This window comes from Dama dama, chromosome 1 (assembly GCF_033118175.1).
Source record: "Dama dama isolate Ldn47 chromosome 1, ASM3311817v1, whole genome shotgun sequence".
NCBI lineage: Eukaryota > Metazoa > Chordata > Mammalia > Artiodactyla > Cervidae > Dama > Dama dama.
In genome coordinates this window covers 7,382,688-7,399,007 of record NC_083681.1, presented here as the reverse complement: position 1 = coordinate 7,399,007, position 16,320 = coordinate 7,382,688, and the positions used below count along the sequence as shown (strand labels likewise).

General features: G+C 38.1%; 1 protein-coding gene across 2 annotated transcripts in view; it reads left to right on the top strand.

Moving 5' to 3' along the window:
- DYNC2H1 (dynein cytoplasmic 2 heavy chain 1) overlaps positions 1-16,320 on the top strand; it is a 408,806-nt gene that overhangs the window by 314,960 nt on the left and 77,526 nt on the right. The gene's annotated exons all lie outside the window — the stretch shown is intronic.

Sequence of the window (16,320 nt, the reverse complement as noted above, 5' to 3'; positions counted from 1 at the left end):
ATCCAACTACCTGTTGTATATGGGTAAAATGTATGGTGTAGACAGTTACAGTTGCATCAAGAGTAAGAGACTAGTGATGCTGGAAGAACATGACTTGGCAGAAGAGAACAGTAAGTCCAGTGGAACTGGTATACGACAAAGGGTAGTAAAACTAAGGTTACATCAGATTTCTGAGGTCTGTTGTTATAGGAAACAAGAATATTTTCGTGTAAATATAATGTGATAAAGAAGCTAGGAATGTGGCTTACAGAATAGGTCTGCCTGTTTCATTCTGTTCTGCCAGTTAATAGCTGTGTGACTTTGGACAGGTCACTTAAACCTCTCTAAACTTTCTCATATGTCAGATGAGAATAATAAAGGGACCTACATCATTTGATTGTTGTGAAAGTTAAATTGTTATCATGGATAAAGTGCTTGAGGATTCTATGTGATATTAATGAAAAATATGAAAGGTAATGACAAATGTGATTTCTTGTTTTGTTTCTGCTGTTAACCATTTGGGTAATCTTTGACATACACCTTTGAAAAAATGGATAGATTATTTTTATGACTGTAATGTAATATGGTTTACAATAGATCTTATTGAAAGATAGCAAAAAAACTAAATGGTTTTGTTATATGAAACACGTTCCTTGAATAAGACCAAAGAATGATATTTTAGGGAAGGGTTCTAGATTATTAATTGTTTATAACATTTCTTATCTTTACCTCAGCCTGTTAAACTCTGCTAAGTGTTTCTATACTTGATGTAGGATCTGATGACTTATTTCTTAAAACTATGTTTATGTAAGATATGTGAAATCTCATTGTTAATTATTGTGTTCTACATTACACCTTGACTTAAGAAATATAGCCTCTAAAATGTCACTATTTTTAAAATATTTGTATAATTTGCCTGAAAGTGAATTTGTTAAAATTCTTTCTAAGGATAAATAATGTGCTTTGTGAAGCACATTTAAATTATATCACAGATAGTATCTTTGGAAATATTTCAGGGTGTTTGGTAAAACTCAAATAAGACAAGGCTGACTTTCACTGGGATGAGATCAGTAAAATAGTTTCTTTTTTTTTTGTAAAATAGTTTCTGACATTTACTTTCTAATACATTTTACCAGAAATTTGAATCTAGTACTATCCCATTTATTTCAGGATAAAAATTTAATGTTTTATTACATTTGAATGTGACAAGTTCTGAATTATGTGCTATGACTTAATGTAATTTAGGAAATAGTTCAGTACTTGACATTTTCTTTACAGTCTCTGAAATGATTGGAGTAAGAATTTTCCTAGGGAGAATTATGACATTTTTTTCCTTGACACATTTCTGGTGATCTACTGAAACTTTTTTGTAAAAAATCACCGTACTTATAATATGCTTGTTAGGACATGATATTGTAAAATATTGTTATTCTTCTTTTATGTATTTGGACATAGGCTTTTAACCATAATTTAGAAGATAAGCAAAAGTTGGGAAGATACACCACTCAATTATCTGATCTTTCTTGCTAAATAATCACTACATGAATTACCATTTTGCAGAAATTAATAGATTGTGTTGTTTTAAAAAACAATTATTTTAATAGTATCCATTTAAAGGCAGTGTAGGTATTTCCTGTATATTTCAGTCTGTCATAACGTATTAGGTGGTAACACTTAAGCTTTTAAATTTTTTAAAGCAAGGAGTCACTCAACAGTACAGCAAAATTGCTAATAGAACTTGACTCATTAAGGTTCCAGACAACTGGTGCTAACCTTTTATCAAATTAGTGACACTTTTAAAACTTGAAGGAAAGAGCTACACTTTTAAAAAAATACACATGCACACACGCACGCACGCACACACACACACACAGGCTTTATTAATACCTCCTCTAAGAGTTACGAGCTCCTCTGCTAGACATGTTCTTCCTTTCACTCCTTTCTCTGCCACAGTCTTCTTTAAGCAGTGTCTCTCAAAGTAGGGTCTCCAGACAATGACATCGGTATCATCTGAGGACTTGGTAAAATCACAGATTCTCAGGCCCCACCCCAGACTGATTGATCCTAAATTCTGAACGTGTCGCCCTGCGCTCTGTGTTTTGTCAGACCCTTGGGTGAGCCTGCTGCCTGCTGAGGTTTCAGAAACGCTGCTCTGTAGACATCTCGTCAGAAAGGGCAGCAGCACCATCCCCACACCACTCTGTTGCCATCTATGCGACCTCTGTTATCCATCTTCCAGGCTTTAGGGGAAAAGAAAAGATAAAATGGTTCTTATTAAATGGTTGGAGACCTCATCTTTTCTTAAAGGCCCCCTTTTTCAAATTTACCTAACTTCATACAAATAAGTTCCAAGAAAAGTCATACCCAAGCTATTTTACCCAATGATAAATATTCATGTTGAATAATTTGCGTTTGTCCATTAGAATAGAGTGGTAGCTTATGTTTCATGTAACACTGCCAGTTATGGAGCCCTTGTGTGCCCTCATCTGGTTTTCTGCCCTTATCATCTCCCTTTTATTTCTGTTAGGAAACCAAAGCTGAAAGGGGTTGCTAAGCTGGTGAAGCGTCAGAGCCCATACTGCAGTCCTGGTGTTGTTTCCCAGTTCAGTGTTCTTTCTGTTTCATCCCTCATTGAATGTTTTGTTAATTTGACCGTGCGGCTAAATGGTAGTCTTTGTTCTGAGAGGCAGTGATCAGCTTTATGAAGAACGAACTCCACATACTTATTTCCAAAGGCCTACCAAATATTAGCATAGAATTCCCCCACTTCCTCATTTCTAGCTTTACTTATAATCAAAAATTAATTATATGTATTTATATTAGTAAATGGAAATCAGTTCCTGTTGATCTATGTAAGAACAAAGGGGCCTTCATATACCCCATCCCTAACTTATAACCTTCATTTGCCATAATAGAATATACTTAGGTGAACTTAGATGAAATGTAGAAATTCCTTGAAATATACAAATTACCAAAGCTCAATCAAGAAGAAATAGGTAACTTATGTATCTATTAAGGAAGTTGAATTTGTTATTAAAAACCTTTCCACAAAGAGAGCACCTAGAATTCACTGGTGAAATCTAACAAAAATATAAGGAAGAAATAATATCAATTCTGTAAACTATTTTAGAAAATAGAAGAGGCAGGAATACTTCCCTGCTTTTTTGTGAGACTAGCATTACCTGATAATAAAACCTAACAAAGACATCATAATAAAAGAAATCTACAGACTGAGTTCCTTCATGAATATAGATGCTAAAATTGTCACCAAGATATTAGCAAATTGAATTCAAAATAATGAATAACCAAGTGGAGTTTATCTTAAATTTGAGTTAATGAAAAATCAATATTATTTACCATTTTAATAACTAATTTTAGAAATCATTATTAATAGATGCAGAAAAGGCATTTGACAAAATTCAGCATCCAGTCATGACAAAACCTGTCACCAAACTGGAATTCTAGTTGAATCTTCTTAACCAGAGAAAAGGCATCTATGAACAAACTATAGCTAATATAGGAGTAAAAGACTGAATGTTTTTCTCCAAAGATTGGGCATAGGATATTGAGGTCCTGTCTCACTGGTTTCAGCATTATATTGAAGGTCCTACCTAGTGCACCACGTTAAGAAAAAGAAATAGAAGGCATGCACACTGGAAAGGAAGAAGGACAGCTGTCTGTTTTTTGCAGAGCATATGGTCAGCTACTCTTAAGATCTTAAGAAATCTGAAAGCTATTTAAAAGGCTAGGAAGAGAGTTTCAGTAAATACATTAAAAATGTAGTGTGTATCCTGGAAAAAAAAAAAACTATTGAAAATTGAAATGTAAAAGTATCATTTGTAATAATATCAGGAAGATGACGTATCAGGATAAAATTGACAAAAGATGTGTAAAGCTTCTGTAGACACTGAAAACTACAAAACACTGGTGAGTGAAACTTAAAAAGACCTAAATAAAGGGAACTATGCCCTGAAAGGTATACTGTGGTCACACGTCAGGTTACCCAGTGTTGTTAAGATGTTAGTCTTTTCCAGACTGATCCTAAGATGCCACACAGACACAATTTAAAAAATTTAAAAATAACCTGTGTAGAACTTTTTTTTAGTGATGGAGAATTTGATTCAAATAAAATGCAAAAGACCTGGTGTAGCCTACACAATTTTGAAAACAAAGAGCAAAATGGAAGATCTTACTTTTCATGATTTCAAGACAAATTAAGATATTATACTCAAGGCAGTGTGCTAATGGTATAAAGATAGATATATAGCTCAGTAAAATGGAATAAAGAGTTCAGAAATAGACTCAGAGATAAATAATCAATTGATTTTCACCAAATATCCTAGGGCAATTAAATGAAGAAATGAAAATCTCTTTAACAAATGGTAGTAGAACAATTAAATAGCCAAAACCCTAATAATAATAATACATACACCTGTACCTCCAAACATATAAAAAAATTATCCCCAAATTGATCACACTGTTAAGAAAATGAAAAGTAAGCCACAGACTAGGAGAAAGATGTACAAGACATACATCCAACCAAAGAACATGTATATGTATGGAAATATTAAAAAGAAATCAATTCAAAATGGAAAGACAAACATCCCAATTTTAAAATGAGAAAAAAGATTTGAATAGACACTTTATCAAGAAAATATACATATATTTACTTACACCAACATGACTTGGCCTAAATGAATTTATCACAGGAAACAATACAGAAAGAATCAATAAAATCATAAAATCTTAACAAATGTAAAAGCATAGAGATTTTTATTGAAAATTATTTTGAAATAAATTTCACAGAAGTAAATATACATCTGATCTGCTTTTATTAGATTTTATTAGATGAAAAAAAATTTAGGCTATCACTTTATGTGCTGAACATGCTTGAAGATAAGCTTAATCATCTTTCCCAAAACTTCATTATAAATATTTTTAATACTTGCAAATGTATGTGTATGCCATGCTGGGGATATTGTTACATAATGGAATGACAGATATTAAACAACATTTGTTTTAAAATGTATGTACATTTTGAATAGAGTTTATCGTTCTCCACTAGTAGCCATTTTTGATCATCAGTTCTTTCCTCAAGGTGCCTTTAAAATGATTTTGGTATGCCATACAAAACCATCCCCAAGAAAAAGAAATGCAAAAAGACAACATGGTTATCTGAGGAGGCCTTACAAATACCTGAGAAAAGAAGAGAAGCAAAAAGCAAAGGAGAAAAGGAAAGATATGCCCAACTGAATGCAGTGTTCCAAAGAATAGCAAGGAGAGATAAGAAAGACTTCCTAAGTGATCAATGCAAAGAAATAGAGGAAAACAACAGAATGGGAAAGACTAGAGAGCTCTTCAAGAAACTTGGAGAAACCAAACGAACATTTCATGTAAAGATGGGCTCAATGAAGGACAGAAATGGTCTGGACCTAACAGAAGAAGAAGAGATTAAGGAGAGGTGGCAAGAATACACAGAAGAACTATACAAAAAACAGCTTAATGACCGGGATAACCACGATGGTGTGATCACTCACCGAAAGCCAGAAATCCTGGAATGTGAAGTCAAGTGGGCCTTAGGAAGCATCACTACAAACAAAGCTAGTGGAGGTAATGGAATTCCAGCTGAGCTATTTCAAAACCTAAAAGATGATGCTGTTAGAAGCGCTGCTCTCATATGCCAGCAAATTTGGAAAACTCAGCAGTGGCCACAGGACTCGAAAAGGTCAGTTTTCATTCCAATCCCAAAGAAAGGCAATGCCAAAGAATGTTCAAACTATCATATAATTGTGCTCATTTCACATGCTAGCAAGGTAATACTCAAAATTCTTCAAGCTAGGCTTCAACAGTATGTGAACCAAGATATTCCAGATGTACAGGCTGGATTTAGAAAAGGCAGAGGAACCAGAGATCAAATTGCCAACATCCATTGGATGGACTTCCCTCATAGCTCAGTTGGTAAAGAATCTGCCTGCAATGCAGGAGACCCCAGTTCAATTCCTGGGTCAGGAAGATCTGCTGGAAAAGGGACAGGCTACCGACTCCAGTATTCTTGGATTTCCCTTGTGGTTCAGCTGGTGAAGAATCTGCCTGCAATATGGGAGACCTGAGTTCCATCCTTGGATTGGGAAGATCCCCTGGAGAAAAGAAAGGCTACCCACTCCAAAACATTTGAGTCACAGGTGGGGCGAGTGGTAAAGAACCCGCCTGCCAATACAGGAGATATAAGAGATGTGGGTTTGATTGCTGGGTTGAAAAGATACCCTGGAGACGGGCATGGCAACCCACTCCAGTATTCTTGCCTGGAGAATCCCATGGACAGAGGACCCTGACAGACTACAGTCCGTAAGATTGCAAAGAGTCAGACATGACTGAAACAACTCAGCATGCATGGATGAGTCACACCAGGCCCTTTCTTTGGGGGTGTTTGTTCAACCTAAAATACTTCCCTGGTAGCTTAGTCTGTAAAGAATCTGCCTGCAGTGCAGGAGACCCAGGTTTGATTTCTGGGTTGGGAAGATTCCCTGGAGGAGGAAATGGCAACCCACTCCAGTATTCTTGCCTGGAGAATCCCATGGACAGAGGAGCCTTGCGGGCTACAGTCCATGGGGTTGCAAGAGTCAGACACAACTTAGTGACTAAATCATCATTGGATCATAGAAAAAGTGAGGGAATTCCAGAAAAGTATCAGCTTCACTGACTGTGCTAAAGCTTTTGACTATGTGGATCACAACAAACTGTGCAAAGTTCTTCAAGAGATAGGAATACCAGACCACCTTACCTGTCTCCTGAGAAACCTGTATGCAGGTCAAGAAGCAACAGTTAGAACAGGACATGAAACAACAACTGGTTCAAAATTGGGAAAGGAATATGACAAGGCTGTATATTGTCACCCTGCTTATTTAACTTACCTGCAAAGTACATCATGTGAAATGCCAGGCTGGATGACTCACAAGCTGGAATCAAGATTGCCAGGGGAAATATCAATAACCTTAGATATGCAGATGGTACCACTCTAAAGGAAGAAAGTGAAGAGGAACTGAAGAGCCCCTTGATGAGAGTGAAAGAGGAGAGTGCAAAAGCTGGTATAAAACTCAACACTGAGTAAATGAAGATCATGACATTCAGTCCCATCACTTCATGGCAAATAGAAGGGGAAAAAATGGAAACAGTGGCATATTTTATTTTCTTGGGCTGTAAAATCACTGTGGATGGTGACTGCAGCTACAAAATTAAAAGATGCTTGTTCCTTGGAAGAAAAGCCATGGCACACCTAGACAGTGTATTAAAAAGCAAAGACATCACTTTGCCAAGGAAGGTCCATCTAGTCAAAGCTATGGTTTTTCCAGTAGTCATGTATGGATGTGTGAGTTAGTCATGTATGGATGTGAGAGTTGGACCATAAAGGAGACTGAACACTAAATAATTGATGCTTTCTAATTGTAGTGCTAGAGAAGACTCTTGAGAGTCCCTTAGACTGCAAGGAGATCAAACCAGTCCATCCTAAAGTAAATCAACCCTGAATAGTCATTGCAAAGACTGATGCTGAAGCTGAAGCTCCAGTACGTTGGCCACCTGATGTGAAGAGCCAACTCATTGGAAAAGACCCTGATGCTGGGGAAGACTGAAGCAGGAGGAAAAGGGGAAGACAGAGGATGAGATGGTTCAGTGGCATCACTGAATCAACAGACAGGAGTTTGACTAAATTCCAGGATATAGTGAAGGACAGGGAAGACTGGCGTACTGCAATTGTGGGGTCACAAAGACCTGAACACGACTTTGCAACTGAACGGCAACAGTACTATCATCACAACAGCTCTGTGTTTCACACATTACCCACTTTGTGTATTTGCTTGCTTGTCTTTATTTTTGGTAATTCTGCATTAGTTAAATTTTTGTGCTAATAATGTCAGGATCCAAGCCCTAAAATGAACTCTTAACTTCAAATTGTCATTGAATGATATATAAAGAACATTCTGCAAATGTTTATTGACCCTCTACCATGGACTCTCTGTACGATGCCGGGCCCTGGAGATAGGAAAAAATGCATAGGGCATGGTCTCTTTATTTAATGAACTCAATGTGAGTAACAAATAAATTATCAAGCACACAATGCTGCCATAGACTCAGGGAGGAAATTGGTTTCTTCTTTTCCTTTTGCACATTTTCTAATTAAGTTTTTTAATTGTGGCAATATACATGTATAATTTATCATTTTAACCATTTTAAGTGTACCATTCAGTAAAGATAAGTACATTCACGGGGTTGTGCAACCAATCTCCAGAACTCTTTTCCATTTTACAAAATGGAATGGAAACACTACCCACTGAATACCTTCTCGTTCCCTGACCACCAGCCTCCAGGAGCCACCATTCTACTTTCTATCCCTATGTAGTTAAATATTCTAGGTGCTTCATATACGTGGAATCAAGCATTATTTGACTGGTCTGTATCACTAAGCATATTATCCTCAGGTTCATCCATTTTGTAGCATGTATATTTCCTTTCTTTTGAATGCTGAAAATTTTTCCATTGTACATATATGAAAATGGTCCCTAACTTAAGGTAGTTTACACTTTATGATGGTACAAAAGTGATATATTCCATAGAAACCATACTTTGAATTTTGATCTTTTCCCTGGCTAGTATATGTGGTGCCTTTCTCTTGAAATGCTGGGCAACAGCAGTGAGTTGCAGCTCTCACTCAGCCACACAGTCAGGGTGAACAACCTATACAGTTCGGTCATTCTGCACCCATATAGTCATTCTGTTTTCCCGTTCAGTGCAGTATTCTGTGAATTACTTGAGATATTCTACTCTTTATTATAGAGCAGGCTTTGTGTTAGATGGCTTTGCCCAACTGAAGGCTAACTTATGAGTTCTGAGCACGTTTAAAGTAGGCTGGGCTAAAAGCTACAGTGTTCAGTAAGTTAGGTCCGTTAGATGCGTTTTCAACAGGATATTTTCAACTTGGAGTGGGTTCATTTGGACAAGACTCTTTTTGGGTCAAGTTAGTTCTGTGTCAGATTTTGTTTATCCATTCATTCATCAATGGCTTACTTCTACCTTTCTAAACTTTTTATACAACTTAGTGTAATCTCTTATACATATTTTATAATTTTTAATGAAAGTGAAAGTCACTTAGTTATGTATGAACCTTTGTGACCCCATGGACTATACAGTCCATGGAATTCTCCAGGCCAGAATACTGGAGTGGGTACCCTTTTTCCTCTCCAGGGGATCTTCCCACCCCAGGGATCAAACCCAGGACTTCCGCATTGCAGGTGGATTCTTTTCCAGCTGAGCCACCAGGGAAGCCCAAGAATAATGCAGTGGGTAGCCTATCCCTTCTCCAGGGGATCTTCCTGACCCAGGAATTGAACTGGGGTTTCCGCACTGCAAGCGGATTCTTTACCAATTGAGATATCAGGGAATTTTTAATGGGAAACTGAAATTACATATCCTGAGAAAACAAATAATATGAGTCTCTTTAAAAGACACAAATAAAAAGATTTTTAAAATAATACTCATATTTGAAAAGAAAGTAGTTCAATTAATTAAATCTCTTGGATCTGAAAGTCCTTAGTTGGTTCTGGTGATGGTTTATAATTGTTTTTCTGGTAAGAAAATTGAAATCCTTGGAGCTAAATAAAGGTCTTAGAAAGATTAAATCAGAATGTATTCTAACTTTTACCACAAGCTATCTTCTGAGTTGTACTTTCTCTTCTGTATAGATGGCTCTATCATTAAAGTGTTTTACTCTGAAGCTGTATTTATCCTTCTGAAAAATATTCTCTCATGATGTATATGTGTATGAAATGGATTTTAGCTAATTTAATTAATTGTAAAAGTTGTAAGTTATGGCTAGTTTAGGAGTTAGTGATAAACTACATATCGGTTAAGCACTTCAAATAAAATTGAAATTACAGTGAACTATATTTTTGTTTTTCCTTTTTTCTTTCTCCTTTTCATTAAAATATGTAAACTGAATTCTTTGCTTTCCACAAACTGTGAAATCCCAATGCAACTTCTACTGCTCAAAATAAAGAGCAGTTACAATACTTGCTCCCTGTTTCAGACACTGCAATAAGCTTGAATCAAGTGAAAGTCAATTCATTCCCATAAACTACAATCCAGTGTTGGCTTAGTGTTTCACTCCTGTGTGAGGGTCAGCACATCATTTTAATTTGTAAGATAGAGTTTGTCTGTAGTAGAGACAATTACGTTATTAAATGAAAAGGAAAAAGAATTACTAATGGTGGTCCATTTTTTAAAGTTCATATAATATACATATTAAGGTTGCAGAGTGGAAATCAAAACATCTCAGATTACATACTAGAATGTTTTCTGGTGCAAGTTACTTAAGCTTTCTCTACCTTAATTTACAGTAGTAAAGAACCCGCCTGCAATGCAGGAGACTTGGGTTTGATCCTTGGGTCAGGAACCCCCTCTTGGAGAAAGTAATGGAAACCCATTCCAGTATTTTTGCTTGGGAAATCCCATGGACAGAGGAGCCTGGTGGGCTACAGTCCATGAGATCACAAAAGAGTCGGACCTGACTTAGCAACTAAACACCACCACCTTAGTTTCTAAATGTTCCTAGTCGGAATAATAAAATGGTATCCATCTCAGAGGGTCTGTGTGAAGTCCAAAAGATTAATGTAAGTAAATTGCTGAGAACAGGCCTGCACTTGTAAGTGCTGCAGAAGTGTTTCTGTTGTTATCCTTATCCTCACTGATGCACGTCCCGTTTGATTCGTGCCTGTATTACAGTACCTTCCAAATTCACCCCTCTGACTGCAGTTTCATCACTCTAATGCCTGTTGTCCCTACTTCTACTAGGATAATCTTTCTAGAATCCAGATATGATTATGTCACTTCCCTAATTAAAGTTCAGTTTTATCATCACTTTCTAGACTAAGCTCCTCAGTATTAGCATTCAAAAGCTTCTGGCCATCAGCCCAGTTGGCGCATGTCTTTTTTATTAATGTCCCTTCCTTTTCCTACGTTTCATGTCTTTCTCTACTGTAAGCTGTTTATCTGTTGAGTCTCACCTCAGTCATTATCTCCACCAGAAAGCCCTTATGCACAGTGTGGATTTGGTGTACCTCACATCCGTGTTTCACAGGCACAGTGCTTATCGTTATCAGGGAACCCACTGTATTGTCTGTAGCTGTCTTCTTTTATTATCCATCTCCACCTCTAGTACTAGGATCGTGTTATATCTGTATCCCCAGGACCTAACAAATGATTCACAAATAGCAGCTATTTAGCAGATGATTGCTGAGTTATCCATTAATTAATTGATGCCTGAAAGAGTCTGCTCTTATCCTGTTTTGGTCTTATGACATCTTTCATGAAAAACATGGGATAACAAAAAAAGTTACATTTAGAGTTAGACCTTGATTCAAGTTCTCTACAATTTAGATTTATTTAAAAAGTTTAGTTAATTAAAACTACTCTGAGCCTTAGTTTCCCCATTATTAGAACTTTAATTCCCAATACATGATTATCTTATGTTGAATCTTCCCAAGGCTAGCAGCAACCTTCTGCAAAATAAGTGCTTGATTCCATGTACTCCCCTCTTCAACAAAATCAGAAATATACTGACCTTCCACCCTAACTCTTTAGAGCAGTTTTTCAAAGCTACCTGAAATGCTGTCTCCTGGGCTATTCTCATTTTCCCAGAAATAAAGCTTAACACACAACTCTCATGTGGTGTATTTGTTTTCAGTCGACAGATCTCAAATGTTGCTTTTGTACAGTATGGAAATACAAAATACGTTGGAGGCAGTATTGATGCTGCAGACAGACTCTAGAGTTAGATTACATGGGTCCAAATCTTAGACTTGTCATTTACCAGCTCAGTGATTTTGGACAGGCTATTCTCTTTGTTTCTATATTTTTTCCTCTGTGAAGTGGAAATTATAATAGTATCTGCTTCTGAGGAATATTGTGAGGAGTATATGAGATGGTGCATATCCAGCACCTAGCACAGATACTGACACATAAATGGTAGTTTAAATAGTCCCATCCAGTTGTCTGCCTTTGTCAAAATTCAGTACAACTTTGAAAGCTTAACAGATACTTCCTTGATTAAATCACTGTTCCACTAAGCTCCAGAAACATGTTATATAAGTCATTTTTAAAACACCATTAGGGACTTTAGCCATCTATCTCCTTTATTGGTTGCTAATGCTCTTTAGGATAAAGAATATATTTTATTCATCTTTTATTCCCTATAATCTTCTATCATATCACTATCATTTCATATTCCATCATACCACATGTTTTCCAGTGCTAAGTCATGTCTGACTCTTTAGGACCCTGTGGACTGAGGCATACTAGGCTTCCCTGTCCTTCACTGTCGCCTGGAGTTTGCTCACACTCATTTTCATTGAGTCAGTGATGTCATCCAATCTCATCTTCTGTCGTCCCCTTCTCCTCCTGCCTTCAATCTTTCCCAGCAGGGTCTTTTCCAATGAGTCAGCTCTTCACATCAGGTGGTCAAATTATTGGAGCTTCAGTATCAGTCCTTTCAATGAATATTCAGGAATTTCGTTGAGGATTGACTGGTTTGATCTCCTTGCTGACCAAGAGGATCTCAAGGAATCTCACATCACATATCCTGTTGTAATTCTCTACATAGGGTTTGCTGCTGCTGCTGCTAAGTCGCTTCAGTCGTGTCCGACTCTGTGCAATCCCATAGACGGCAGCCCACCAGGCTCCTCCATCTCTGGGATTCTCCAGGCAAGAACACTGGAGTGGGGGGCCATTTCCTTCTCCAACATAGGTTTAACTCTATGTAATCTTTTTCTTATAATACATTTTTGCCTTTATCCCCCAGTAAAATGTAGGCTCCATAATAGCAAGGACCTTATGATGCCTGTACATTGTAAGTTCTCAGTAAATGCTGAATGAATGGAAAATGAGGATTTAAATATTTATTGAATGAATGTATTACATTGGACACTAATATTGTTAGCTCTGTTATTTATCTATTGCCACATAATAAATTGGCCTAGAACTTAGTGACATAAAAAACCAAAACTTCATCACATCACAGTTTCTGTGAGTCAGGAATCCAGATGTAACATAGCTGGGCATTTTGTTTTAGCATCTCCCGCAAGCCTTCATTCAGGTGTCACCAGGGCTGCAATTGCTGGAGCCTCTCGGAGCACATATGGGAGGCTGTTGGCAGCCCTCGGGCCCTCACTGATTGTTGACTGGACATACCAGTTCATTGCTACATGAGCGTTCCATAATGCAGCTCACAGCATGCAACTTTTTCACTTCAAGTGAATAAGGAAGAGATGCAGAGAAAGTGAGCTAGACAGATATCACAGTATTTGTAACCTACCCTCAGAAGTGGATTCTCATAATTTTTTCCATATTCTTTCATTAGAAGCAAGTCCCCAGAAGCAGTTCATACTCAAGGTGAGGGAATTTCACAAGGACGGACATGAATACCAAGTGGCAGGGATCATTGGGACCAATCGCCTACCGCAGTAACTTATTATCTCTAATAAACTCTATTTGAAGGAGCTATCTTTCTACAACAGGAAAAGCATAAAACTGAGAATGTGAAAGCCTGATCTATCAGCTATCTATTGCTGTGTAATAAACTACCCTGAAGCTTAATGGCTAAAAACAAGAGCATGAGTTATTTGGCTCATGAGTGTGCATTTTGGGCACAGTCTGGTGCAGTAGACTTGTCTTTTCTCCATGTGACACCAGCTGAAAAAGCTCATCTTAGAGCTGGAGGATCTACTTAACAGGCACTCAGTCACAGCACTGGCTAGTTAGTGCTGATTATTGGCTGGTATTCATCAGGACTGATGACTAGAGGCCTTGGTTGCTCTTTAGATGTCTCCACTTGGGCCTCTCTGTGTGTACTGCTCGGCCACCTCACAACATGATATCTTGGTTCTAACAGTGTATACCCCAGGAAAGAGGAAAGATGTGAAGTTGTTAAGGCCTAGATTTGACAAGGTTACACAGCGTCACTTCCCCCTCATTGTATTGGCTAGGTTGTCAAGGGCAAGGGGACACAGACCTCAACTCTCAGTGGGAAGAGTGCCAGGTTATTTGGGGGACATACTTTGAAGCTGCTGCAGTCTGCCCTCTGGGCACAAATTGTTTGCCCTTTTCCCCCTGTGTAAAATGCAGTCATCTACTTTTGAAGTGAAGTGAAGTCGCTCAGTCGCGTCCAACTCTTTGTGACCCCATGGACTGTAATCCTACCAGGCTCCTCCATCCATGGAATTTTCCAGGGAAGAGTACTGGAGTGGGCTGCCATTTCCTCTCCAGGGGATCTTCCCGACCCCGGGATCGAACCCAGGTCTCCTGCGTTGCAGGCAGATGCTTTACCGTCTGAGCCACCAGGGAAACCAAATGTCTCATTCCATTCCAGCCTCAGGCTCAGGCCAGATGTCATCTAGATCAGGTGGAAGGATGGATGAGGCTTCTTAGGTGTGGTTCCTCAAAAGCTCTTTCTCAAGCATGGTTCTCACCTGAGGACCTATGGACTGCAGAGATGAGTTATCTGTCCCCTACAAATCCAATATAAAATGGTAGGATAGGTAACTGCAATAGTCACTCCCACTTAAAAAGTGAGGAACTAGGGGCTCATGTGTCTTAGCAATTCAGAAATCCAAGCACGCATATTTCTTCAGTTGTTTTGTTAGGATTCCATGTTGCTCCCTGGGCATGATTATCCACTGCTCTTGGCTTTGAGCTGCTGATCCTTGCCTCTTAATTATGCATACGTTTCAGTAAGATGGAGCCATGTTTGTGGCTGAGTGGTTTTCTCAGCCTGCTTCCTGCCTATAGCAATTCTGGGGTTCTAAATTCTCTTTTAATTGCACTCTCTTTTCACCATTAATCCCAAACAGATGAAGCTCACAACAGAACAGTTTTCTTAAGATTGTGAGTTTGACTTTCACTTGTGATTCACATTAGACGAAAGCCATGACCATAAATGTCATCAAGACAAGTCCTTCTTTCTACCTTAGGCTTCTTGTGCATTGTCTGTGGCACAACACCCTTAAGATTCGCTGAAACCTTTTTGTTTAAGAGTCTGCAGGGCATGACCTTTAGGTGCCGACAGTACTTCTGTCTGTCTGAGATGGCTTCCTCCTTTTAAGTCTTCAAAGTCCCTTATGCCTCCACTCTTCTCTTAGAAGTCCTTTAGGTTTCCACTTAAATTCTTCTGAAGGTCCTTCCAGCTTCAGCCCACCACCTAGTCTCAGATCCAGAGCCATGTGTTTTAGGCTTTTGTTAAGGTAGGATCCTACTTCTGGAGACCAAAGAACTTTAGCAGTCAAATCTTACTGTACAATAGATTTCACCAAAACTTAATAGATTAAAACATCATAATTTAAAAAAAAAAAAACATTTATTTTAAGCTTCCATATCTGAAATTTGGGTAGACCTTGGTAGAGAAAGTTTGTGTCTTCCACTCTGCTCACTCATGGACTGGCAAATCAGGCTGTCTGAGAGGTGGGAAGCTCAGTTCATCTCCACATGGGACCCTCCAAAAGTTGGGCTTCACAGTATGCTGGACAGATTCCAGGATCAAGAGTCTCAAAAGACAGGAAATAATAAGAAACCAATTCCTTAGGACCTGGACCTGGAAACTGGCACCCCATCACATCTGTTACATTCACAGGACTCTTATTTCAGGAGAGCAGACTTCATCTTCACGGGCGAAGTGTCAGAGGATCTGGGGTCATGTCTTAAAATCACCACATCTATATACAGTCCTGTAAATGTAGTGGAAGTGATGGCAGAAACCAACACAACATTGTTAAACAATTATCCTCTGATTAGAAGTAAATTTTTAAAAATTTAAAATAAACATAAATAAAATCACCACACCTGTTTCAGTTCACAGCACTTAGCTACATATTCCTAAGAAAGCTTACTTCACTCATCGAGAGTATTGAACTAGATGTTTTCTAAGATCTTTTCCACTGTAAGATTTGTTATCTTATAATTTCTATTTTCCATACATTGTTGATATACTCTAGTGTGAGTTAGTTGTTCAGCTATGTAATCAGACAGTGTTTGGGGTTCAGAAATTGATGGATTCTCCTTATTATTTCCACTTCAGAAAAGTAAATATTAAGTTTGAATGACATTTGCATAATATTTGGAAAGTATATAAAGCTTTCATGGGGCTTCTCTGTTGGCTCAGACTATGGTAAGGAGTCCACCTGCAATGCAGGAAACCCGGATTCGATCTCTGGGTCAGGAAGATCCCCTGGAGGAGGAAATGGCAACCCACTCCAGTATTCTTGCCTGGAGAATCCCATGGACAGAAGAACCTGGTGGGCTACA